The sequence below is a fragment of the Mastomys coucha genome, unplaced genomic scaffold (assembly GCF_008632895.1).
Source record: "Mastomys coucha isolate ucsf_1 unplaced genomic scaffold, UCSF_Mcou_1 pScaffold16, whole genome shotgun sequence".
In the NCBI taxonomy this organism is placed as follows: domain Eukaryota; kingdom Metazoa; phylum Chordata; class Mammalia; order Rodentia; family Muridae; genus Mastomys; species Mastomys coucha.
The window spans coordinates 68,558,626-68,569,947 of record NW_022196898.1 but is presented as its reverse complement, the minus strand read 5'-3'; positions in this window follow the sequence as shown (position 1 = coordinate 68,569,947).

The following is an 11,322-nucleotide window of genomic DNA, read 5'->3' as shown; positions in this document are numbered from 1 at the left end:
AAAAATTAATCCAAACCGTTCCTCCAAAGAGAACAAAGGGAGCAAAAAAACAAGGACATGTTCTCTTGTTCATAAAATTGATAAAAATTGCCAGGGCATTTTTTTTTCATTTTTAATTAAGTGAGGATGGATACCTTCACTCATCCATCTTCTTTTTAATTTCCTACGTTCAATTTGATTAAGATGTGTTTCTTGAAGATAGGTGCTATCTGGTCCTTGTTGTATGAAAAGTTTAATATCTTTCCCCTCTTTATTGGACTGGTAAGGCATTTGACATTAAAAATAATAGCTTCGAGTTTCCCTCTTGCTGTCTGCATTCAGGAGGGGGAATATTAAGAATAGAGAGGAAAATTCATCTTGTTCTTTCTCTGAAGGGTCCTTCCAAAGCTTTATACAGAACATGATCTGCTCTACAATCCAAAATGCCTAGGATAAATAAAATAGAATAGCTGCCTGTGTTCCTCAGTGGCCAATCCAGGAAATGAGAGTCTTTAAAGACATATGGCTACTATTTTTTTTTTTTTGTAGCAAAAGCTACAGAAACACACATCTTCCCTTTGTTTAGCTCAACTGACATCTTTCCAGTGCTTAGTTGAAGACAGCATGGGGATTTATTCTCATGGACGGGTCATCACAGGGGAAAGGAAGAAAAAACAATATTCTTCTTTGCTATTTAAATCTACCAAGTTAATGAAAAGTGTGAGCTGTCTTCTATGCTCTTTCCAAAGCTTTTGTTCTTTGAGAAAAACTTGCATGTGGATCCATCTCTTAGAATCTTGATAGTAAGGGAAGGAAGAAGAATAAGCAAACAGGGAAGGGACCTATACTAGGGTACTTTGGTCCTGATGTGATTTCTGGTCCTATTGGAGTTAGGTGGACTGAAGAGTTCTCAGGGGAGAGCCATGGAAGAATGGGCTTTCATTTGGATGGTTGTGTGTGGGAGGGATGCTAGATCTTCATGCCTAACTTTTCCCCTGGTTTAGGCTCTGATAGATTGGTACTTCTGAAGGATGAGAGCTTTGGGGCAAACTCAAACTCTTGGACTTAAATCTTGATTTCTGTAGGACAAAACTTATCTGGCACGTTAACATAGCTCTGTGCATCAATATTTGGGGTAGCCAGCTTTCTGAAAAGGCCAGTGTTCTCTGTCTTCTGTCTAATATGGATACCCATATAAAACAACCCCCCACATCTGTCAGTTGCTTTGTGTGACCAGTAAAACATGGCGACACAGAAAATGCTAAGTGATGGTGGAAATGATGGCATGTCATTTCTTTCTTTTTTTTTTTTTAAAGATTTATTTATTATTATATGTAAGTACACTGTAGCTGATTTTGGACACACCAGAAGAGGGCGTCAGATCTCATTACGGGTGGTTGGGAGCCACCATGTGGTTTCTGGGATTTGAACTCAGGGCCTTCTGAAGAGCAGTTGGTGCTCTTACCCGCTGAGCGATCTCTCCAGCCTGGCATGTCATTTCTTAAGTTTGGTTATGAGACCAAATCTTCCAGTTTATGTGATGCTGGGGGTGGAACTTAGGGCTTTCTGCATGCTTAGACAAGCAGTCCACTAACAGATCTACATACCTAACCATGTCTGCTTTACTGTAACTTGTGTTAGTGTGGGCTATCAGTATATATCTGCTGTGACAATGCAATATTGATTCTTTTCTTATGATGGAGAAGGAAAATGTTATTTTAAAATATTTTGGAGAGATACTCTTGCTCTACTTGGAAAGTTTTTTTTTTTTTCCTGCTATACCTTATAGCCCCCGGAACTGCAAGGAATGAACAGGCTATCTGCTCAGTTGGGTAGCACAGATAACTGATCATGGCCAGCAGAGGGGGAGACATCTATTGTGAATGGCACAGATTGCTCCCATAGACCAGATGCTTTGAGCATTCACAGCCGTGGGTGCTATAGTGAGTATCAATCCCTTCTGATAAATGGATTATTTCCTTTCATAGTAATAGCTTTGGTCAACAATAATCTTTCTGCAAAGGATATAGAGAATAAACAGTTGAATTTACTCACACTGAGTTGAACTGCAACACTGAACAATTGTGTTATTTGTCTCAGCAGAGTCAAAAGTAAAGGCCAGATACTCAACTTCCACACAAATCTGCAAATTTCAGATGCTTCATTGTTATCAGAGGTATTATTTAAAAATCAATCCAATAAGCACAAGAGAAATGTCAGAGACTTGTAGAGGTGGTAGATTTATTTATTTGGTTCTTGTAAAGGTAACTGCTTCTGTGTGTCAGCTTGACACAAGCTAGAGTCATCAGAGAAGAGCTAGATTTAGTAGAGGAAATGCCTCTACGAGATCCAGTAGTAAGGCAATTTTCTCAATTAGTGATCAATGGGGGTAGGCACAGCCTTTTGTGGGTGGTACCATCCCTAGGCTTGTGGTCCTAGGTTCTATAAGAAAGTGGACTGAGCGAGATGTGGGAAGCAAGCCAGTAAATAGCATCTCTCCATGGCCTTTGATCACGATGCTTTGTGGCAGCAATAGAAACCCTAAGACAGTACCATTTGAAATGCATTAGCTGCAGTGATGAATATTGGATTCCTCACTTAACATGTTTATGCACTTATTTTTGGTTCCAAAATGTTGGGATAGCAAAGATGGAACATTCTTTAGGTCATAGAAAGCATCAAGTTTATCAAGGATTAATCTGGGGATTTCGGTAGGGAGGGATACAAAAGAGCATGCCAAGGAAGCCAGCTGGCTTGCTAAGTTTTTCTTGGACTTAGGCCTTGATTGCCTGTTTTTGAAATTGTGTTGTGTTTTAGTACAGCCTAAAGGTTCCTATTTCCTTTCTCTTTTCTGAATCACTGCCTAGCCATTAGCAGAGGGATGTTTGTCCTGGGGCCCTGGGCAAACTGGGATGAGGACTCTGAGCCTTTCCCTTGCATTAAGCAGAGTAAATTCAATCGTTTCTAAATCACACAGAGCTATAGTGTATTGATTTGCTGACCATAAGCTGAATGTTACTTCAGAAACTGCCCAGCCTCTTCGATTTCTATCAGTAAATTACTAGGTAACTTAAATTAACACATTCTCACATTTAATTCAAAGTCTATTTGCATATATTGCTTCTCTAAATCCTATATACCATCTCCATCTATGTAGCTGGGCATTAACATATTCTGGAAAATTCTTGCTTCGTTGTGAAGATGAGTCAAAATCTCTTCTTTAGAGACGTTGACGTGGAATCACCCAGGAACAGGTTTTTGTTCCTGAATCAACCTCCTAAGTCTCCAGTGGTTCCTTCTTGTTAGGGCAGTTATGTTAAATAGGATAAATAGAAGCTTCTAGAAATAACGGGATGGGGGAAGGACATCAATAAAACACCTGTCTCCCTGATAACTGAGGAAGTAGTCTTTCAGTTTGGAGGGCAGGAAAGGGATGGTAAGCTTTAACAATGAGTAGTTCATTATTAATTTTATTATTCTCAGTTCAACACAGGGATTCTGGAGCAGGGGAAAGCAGCTAAAATCTGGAGACAACCGAGTTGTCTCCATCAACCCTGGGGCAAAGCAGATTCTGCCAGTAATACCAGTTAGAGGAAGAGTCCTGACTTGTGAGAATCTTTCGTGTTCTCTGGGAAAGAATCAAGGAATTCTCTGGACATTAAAAGTTCCATTGATTAATTTTCTTCCTAACAGTTATGAATAGGTCCAGTGAAGACTATCTCTGGGTAGGATTCAGTTCATGGACTTTAATATGGTAATTTTTATTATGTTATTAATATTTCTTTTTACCTTTGTCTGAAGGAAATAAAGTACCAGGTCTGGTTAATATCATTATTCTTTCATTCTGTTTTAGCCTCATATATCCCAGCCTAGCCTCAGACTCAGTATGTAGCTGATGCTGGCCTTGAACTCCTGACCATCCATTCACCAGTTCCTAAGAGTCCTAACTATAGGTAAGAGTCACTGTGCTGGCTTTGGTTTTGTTTGCTTGGGGACCCTCCTTTTTAACACATAGGATTGTATGATTCACAACACATCTTCTTGCCCTGATAGGCTGACTATGGCATCCAAAACAATATCAAGAAGTGATGATAAAGGCTTGGAAGGTATATTTTTATTTTATGTGTGAGTGTTTTATCTGTGCCAAGTGTGTACAGAGCCCTTAGAGTCTAGAAGAGGGCATCAGATCTCAGGGGATTGGTGTTACAGGCATTTTTGAACCATCATGTGGGTGCTGGGAACTAAACTTGATTCCTCTGTAAAAGCACTAAGTATTCCTAACTATTGAGCCATCTCACTAGTCCATCAGGTTCTATTCCTACTATCAGGAGATATTTCAGACTCAGCATCTAAGCTAGTGGTACGTTCACTGTGGAGAGAAAGTTTCCTTCTATTTTTACGTTTGTCTGAGAACTCGTTAAACAAAACAGTGAATAGATCTTTAATTTTATAAACACACTTTTCTTGTATTTTTGTTGTACTAATTCCCTCCCCATTAATGTAATGCATTTCCTTAATCTTGGCTGCCTCAGAAATGGCAGCATGCATTCCAACTCACCATGGCCAACACACCATGGCCTCTTTATCTGTCAATAAAGAATACTTAGAATTTTGTTACAGAAGGTGTGGCCTGACCACAAGTTCCTTCAGCATCACCTAGAAGTGCTCCAGAAATGCAGAATTTAATGCTAGCAGATCTGCAAACACACTCTCTGCATTTAAACAAGACCTTCAGATGATTCATATAACCATTAAGATGTGAAAGATTCAGCTGTTGAGCACTTTAGTTCCAGAAACATCACAATTTTCCTAGGCCACATTAGTTTTTTTTTTTTTTTTAATTTTTATTTCATGTGCATGAGTGTTTTGCCTGCATGTAGGTACATGCACCACGTGTTGGCTTGCTATTTACAGAGGACGGAAGAGGGCATCAGATATTTTACAGATCTTAAACGCTTTTAACACTACTCCATCTACATGTTCATTTAGAGTTAGCGGGTACATTGATTATTTCCCTGTGTCTCACTTTCTCTCTGGGGTCATCTTCTTCTGCAGAGAAGATGCCTTTGATGGTTTCTCAGGTGTGGCTTGCTCAGTGTAGCTTCTTCTTTTAGTTCTTTGCAATATCTTCAATTAGATAAGCCTATGCTTCGGAGCTGGTGACTCATTTCTTGTTTCTCCCTGCTTTGCTCTCCCATTCTCTCTTCGCCCTATGCTTGAGTCAGCATGCTCTCCTCCAACCCATTTTTACCCTTTCAGCTTCAGCTGACTTGTTTGTTCATGTCATACTTTATGGTCATTGAATGTTTTAACCATAGAATTTCAGTTTTGTTCTTTTGATGTGGGTCCTAGTTCTCTACTGGACATTTAGCTTGTCTCCTGGAACATGACAAGCACAACTGAAGTCTGTTTATTCCATGATCCAGAATCTCACACGTCTCATTTTCTGGACTGTAATCTTTCTTTTCCTGTTGCTATAATCAAACACTCTTATGAAAGCACCTTGAGGATGTAAGGACCTATTCTGGCACATAATACAATGCACCATTTTATCATGATGAGAAGTTAAGGTGGAAGGATTTGAAGTCTATGTGATTAATGGTCACATCTCATTAACAGCCAGAATATAGAGAGCAATGAATGAATGTCCAGCTCACTTTCTCCATTTATGCAGCTCATAGTCCCTGCCAGGGAATGGTGCCACCCACAGTGGATGGATCTTTCCATCTCAAGATAATGTCCTAAAGTCATGCCTAGAGGCTCTTCTCTCCAGTGACTCTAGATCTCAATAAGTTGACAGTTGAGATTAACTACCACCAATTTTACTTGTGAGTTTTGTCTGGCATGTCTAGTTTCCTCATATTCCCCCTGTGTTTTTGACTGAGTGCTGACCATCACTCAAAAAAGATAAAACCTCTTAACCCACCAGCTGATTTTACCTGCATATGTTTAGTAAAGGCTGTGGGCCCAGAGCATACCTTAGTGGATTCTTGGTTCTTGTAGCAGAATAAATGTTTCTGTCCCCTTATCATTTCTTGGAACTTTATTTCCAGTGTGACTAAGGCCCAATGATTGGGTCATGAAGGGGGAACCTTCTAACATGGGACCTTATAAAAGAGACCATAGAGTGAGCTGGTTCTCTGTACTATTTAGGAGAATATATTGAAAATTAATGAGAAGAGATCCCTTGCCAAAGCATGACCTTACTGACACTGTGATCTCCAATTCTAGCTTCTAGCACTGTGAAAAAACCATATATCTGCTGCTCATAAGCCACCCAGTCACTATTGTCTGAACTGAGTAAGGCATGGCTAACACACTCTTTGCTTTAATCCCACCTTACACTTCCATCCTGTTCTGTTCCTATTTCTCTGTCTCAATTTATCAGAATCCCAAAACACCTAGTTATTGATATGTGATATAAAAATGGTAGCTCTGGTTAGGAGGCTAAGTCTCTATTCCTAGGGTCTCTGGACTTTTACTGATACTGGTGTTGTCTTACATAGAAGGTGAGGTCAGAATGATCCCCCAAAGGGCTCACTGCACCACGTCACTTGTAGCTTTAATAAACCCACGAGTGTTCTGTCACTGGTTCAGGGCTCATCACGATATACAGACTACGGATGCGTTGTGTGAATTTTATCTCCCTCAAGACATTTCCTATCTAACAACGTAATTCCTGTTCCATTCTTCCCTCGTGCTTAAAACCCTCTGTTCTGTTGCAGAAATGGAATAAAGGTGTGATGACATTGACAGAAGAGTAGTAAAAAAAAAAAAAAAATCTAAACTGGGTGAAAAGCTGCTGAAATGTATTTCTGCTTTCTCTGTGCATGCTTCAGTGTTGGCAGCTCATTTCCTAAATGCTCAACAACATGGGAGGATGCTGTTGAGGCCAGGGCACTCCACAGTACACAAGGTGAGTTTGAGAAGCTTCCCATCACCACCTCCTGGACCCTCCTGTTCCGCAGAACAAGCAAAGCATCATGCTTGCTTCAGTCATCATGGCTGGTCCTCTTTGTGCCTCTTCTCTGCAGAGGCAATGTTTCCAATACATTCATGCTGACTCGTTAGTATTTTTCTCAACTTCAGGCACAGATTTCACTCTTCTCATTTTTTTTTTCCTGCACTGTAGCTCCATGTCTTCGCCTTTCAATCTTGAAAATGTCGATTTTTATTGTGTTAGATGTTTCCCAAAGATATACCATGCCCACATTATTGCAGGCAACTCTTAGAAGACTCAGTCTCCCACTGTCTCCTTATGCCAGGTCAGCTGCAGATAATATTTTATTGGCCCACAGAGTATTTGTCAACATTATCTAAATTTTATGTCTTTTCAGGGACAGCCAAGTATCCATTTTCCCTGTGTTCATAGGCCTTCCTGAGTTAACTCTTTTGCCCCAACATTTGGCAAGGTATCTTAGAAGAAACTAGCCTTGTTTTTGTAATAAGAAATCTGTCTCTTTGACAAGACTGGAGCTAAGTTAAAGAGAAACAAAGAGAGATGTGTTTTCTGGAGGATCCCGGAGGGGACTGCAGCAGCAGCACCTTGCAGCTTGCACACTCTGGTGGCCAGTTGGTCTTATTTGCTCACATCCATGTTGGAGTCCTCCAGAAACAGAGACACCAATCAAGCTGCAGATAACATCCCCCTCAGAAGCACCGTCCTTAGTCCTGTTGTGCCAGCCTTGCTTTACCCTTTGGCATCCCAGATCCAAGTTTCTTCCCATGATGAAACTTACAGCAGTTGGGAGCTTGTCCATTCAACCAGTCTCTGGTTTATTGTTCTTTTAATTCAAAATGCCACGAAGGTATAATCTTCTGTGTTCTTGCCACATGGCCACACTGTTCTGCAAGAGGAGACATTCAGCAGGCTTTGGTTCACCTTACTGGCAAAGGAGGAAAGAGATTGTGGAAATTCAGAAACTCTCTTCCCTTGGCCACTCACTCTGTCCTTTTTGCCACTGTATCTAGTGAGTGCTGTAAGGTTACATGCTGTTCCTGCTTGAGGTTGTCTTACATTTTCCACAGCAGGAGAAGAAGGCATGAGGAATATTCTGGAAGAGAATGTTGATATGTTAGAGGATTTGTAAGCACATTTAACGTGATCTGCATGCTAAAATTTGTGGGATATGTGTGTGGAAGTGGAGGGAAATGGATGTGGGCTGGTTGTCACCCATCGGTGAGGTGCCAAAAGTCCACGCACCTTCTGTCTCTCTATTGATGTTCCCTGATGGCTTTGCCTCACAGACAGACATTTTTGTAGTCATAACAGATTTTAGTTTGAAGGACTAGGTGTATTGTCTTTCATCTTTCTCATTTATTAGAGACAGAGGGAGAGAGGTAGAAAAGGAGAGGAAGAGAAGGGAGGGATATCTATTTATCTATCTATCTATCTATCTATCTATCTATCTATCTATCTATCTATCTATCTATCTATCTAATCTATCTATCTATCTAGAACTTTTTCCAAGTGAACGACAGAAATCACATTTTTCTTCGAATCCCAGGCCTTCTCTCATGAAGGATGTCTTTTCCCTGACAGCCCTGTCTAAAGTCACAACTCCAGCTTTCCAGTTTCAGTTTGTCTCAAGCTCAGGGACAGTCACCTCACTGATTGTGTATGCTATTGCTTCTTTATTTGACTTATCTTCCATAATCACTAGTGTAGAGATTTTACTGTTTGGTTTCCTGCTGGATCTCCAAGGAGGTTTGACTCAGAGCAGGTTGTTTCCTTGGAAATTACTAATGAAAGCAAAGAAGTACATGGAGGCCTGAGGTACAGCAAGGGGATTGCATAGAACTGTGGGCTTAGGCGCTTTTGGTTTTGAACAACTTTATTGAAATGTAATATTCACACCATCCTATCCAGCCATTTGAAGTATGCAATTTGTAGGTTTTTTTTTTTTTGGATCTTTATGAAATGTACACCTATTACCATGCTCACTTTGAAAATATTTCCTTTGGCCCCCAAAGAAACTCCCTACCCTCCAGTCACTGCCTCCAATAGCCCATCAGCCATCTCTGAGCAGAGTCCCCTCTCCCCCCATTCCTGCCAAACTTAATTCTGTTTCATTAAATGTTTGCTCTGGGGTTGGAGAGATGGCACAGTGGTTAAGAGCACTGGCTGCTCTTCCAGGGGTCCTGAGTTCAATTCCCAGCAACCGTATGATGGCTCACAACCATCTGTAATGGGATCTGATGCCCTCTTCCAGTGTGTCTGAAGACAGCTACAGTGTACTCATATAAACGTTTGCTCTGCACCCTTCATGTAATTGAAATCATGGAGTATACTGTCCCTAGTGACTGACTTCTTTCATGCTTTCATGATTCATCCATGTCGCTTCTGTTTCTCATAATGTTTAATTACAATGTTGTTAGTATAGAATCAACCCGCTTGCTTGTATTGCTGGCTCCATCTTATCTTAGGCTCCCCCACTGCCATGGCTCCTCATACAAAGCAACTCCACAGCGTCTGGAAATTAGCAGAGGTTGGTTTTGTGTCATCCAAACTCCCTTTTCCCTCTTCTACATTCTTATGGTTATATCTATTCCCCACTTGATCACTATCCTGATAATTTTTTTTTTGCATTCAAGAGTCAATGATTATTTTTGGCATTAAACCTGGGGTAAGATGATAGAAAGTAGGCCAGAACAAAGTGGCCCATATTGGCTTTCTTAAATATATATATTTTTTTAGTTTAATTTCTTCATTAAAAAAATGCTTGCTTTAAAACGGATACTGAGGCATTACTCCAGAGAAGTGCAATAAAAAGTAAAATCACCTTCCACCTAGGCTGTTAAATACTTTCCAGAGGCAGTCCCTGTCCAATTTCCCATATCGCTGCTAAAGGAAGGCTCACTGGCCCACAGCCCTTGTAAGCTATGCTATACTCCAAACAAACGTGTTTTTCCTCCTGAGAAGTGTGTATTCTTTCCTTTTGGCCAAGGAATCAGGTCAGGGAGGTGAGAACCACAAAATGCCATTTCGTCCAGCTTTCTGTTCTGCTCTCTGTCTGATCCTTGTTGGAACCCCATTCTCATCAGGAGTCTTTCCAGAGACAACTTTACGTAGGGCGTAAGTACATTGTCCACAGTTGTTAATCCAGTGGCAAGGCTCTGGGAAGGCGGCATGCCACGTGTAGCCCAAGCAAAAATGTGTAAATGGCTTTATTGAAAATCAATATGCTCTTGTGAAGTGCTGTTCACTTCGGAGTCCCTTGCATTCTGGTTTTTTTTTTTTTTTTTTTTCCTTCGTGGATGAGAGTTGTCGGGAGGTTTATAACCGTGGCTCTTTGAATTTGAAGTTTGATTTCCTTTCCCATTTCCACCAGGAGCTTCGGGTTAAAGGATCATTTGGCGTTTTATTTTGTTTACTCCTTGCAAGAAGAGATTTGTGCCCTGCTTCTTTTTCATGGCAAGAGCCGAACTGTCACCGAGGAGAGCATCTGTCGCCCACGATGCAGGCTCATAAGTGAGGTCAATTTGAGCAGGCTCCTTGTGTATTTGAGACTCCTTCAAAGTTTCCTCAGAAAGCTGTAGAAGTTCTTCTTAGTTCAAACACAGAAGAGGCTGATTCTGTGGGTGTGAGAGAGAGAGAAAGAAAGAGAGAGAGCAGATATTTTGTGCCATATGGAAAGGGCCAAAGGTTCTTTGTTAAGTCTGACTATTATTATCAGAACACAGACCAGTTTTTAATTGGTCACAGTTTTGGTGGAAGATAAACTGTGAGATTGGATTTGTTAAAAATTTATGTGATAGTTCCTGTTAACGTGTGTTGTCTGAGGAAGGGCAGGGTCATGTGTAATGACTTCATTTGATTTGTACAGATGAATAACAATTTTTTTTCGCCTGTGGGCTGAGAAACTAGACATTTTCTCATAAATTCCTATCAATGTGTTTTAAAAGTTTAGCCTTCATTTTGGGCTTAGAGATAGCATAAATCCGAAGCTGAAGGATGCGACCGTGTCCCAGCAAGGTCTTGATGAAATAGAGTCAAGGAGGGGACCACAGGACAGCAAGGATTTGAAGAGTGCGTCATCAGATAATTTTTAAATGAATCAATGCCTATAGATCATTTATTTAGGAATTATTGCTTACATGGAGATTATAGCCATGTGCCATTTAATGTAGTTAGTTGAAGTGGATTGGATTTACAGAAAGAATGATGCTTGACCCTAAATAAATTCTATTTTTGGTTAAGAACAAAATATTTTATATTTCAGTCCTTTATCAATACAAGAAAGGGAGGCCTAGACAAGCACAAGGGCAGTTCTGTTTTTCAGCTTTTACACACACACACACACACACATATACATATATATATATATATATATATATATATAT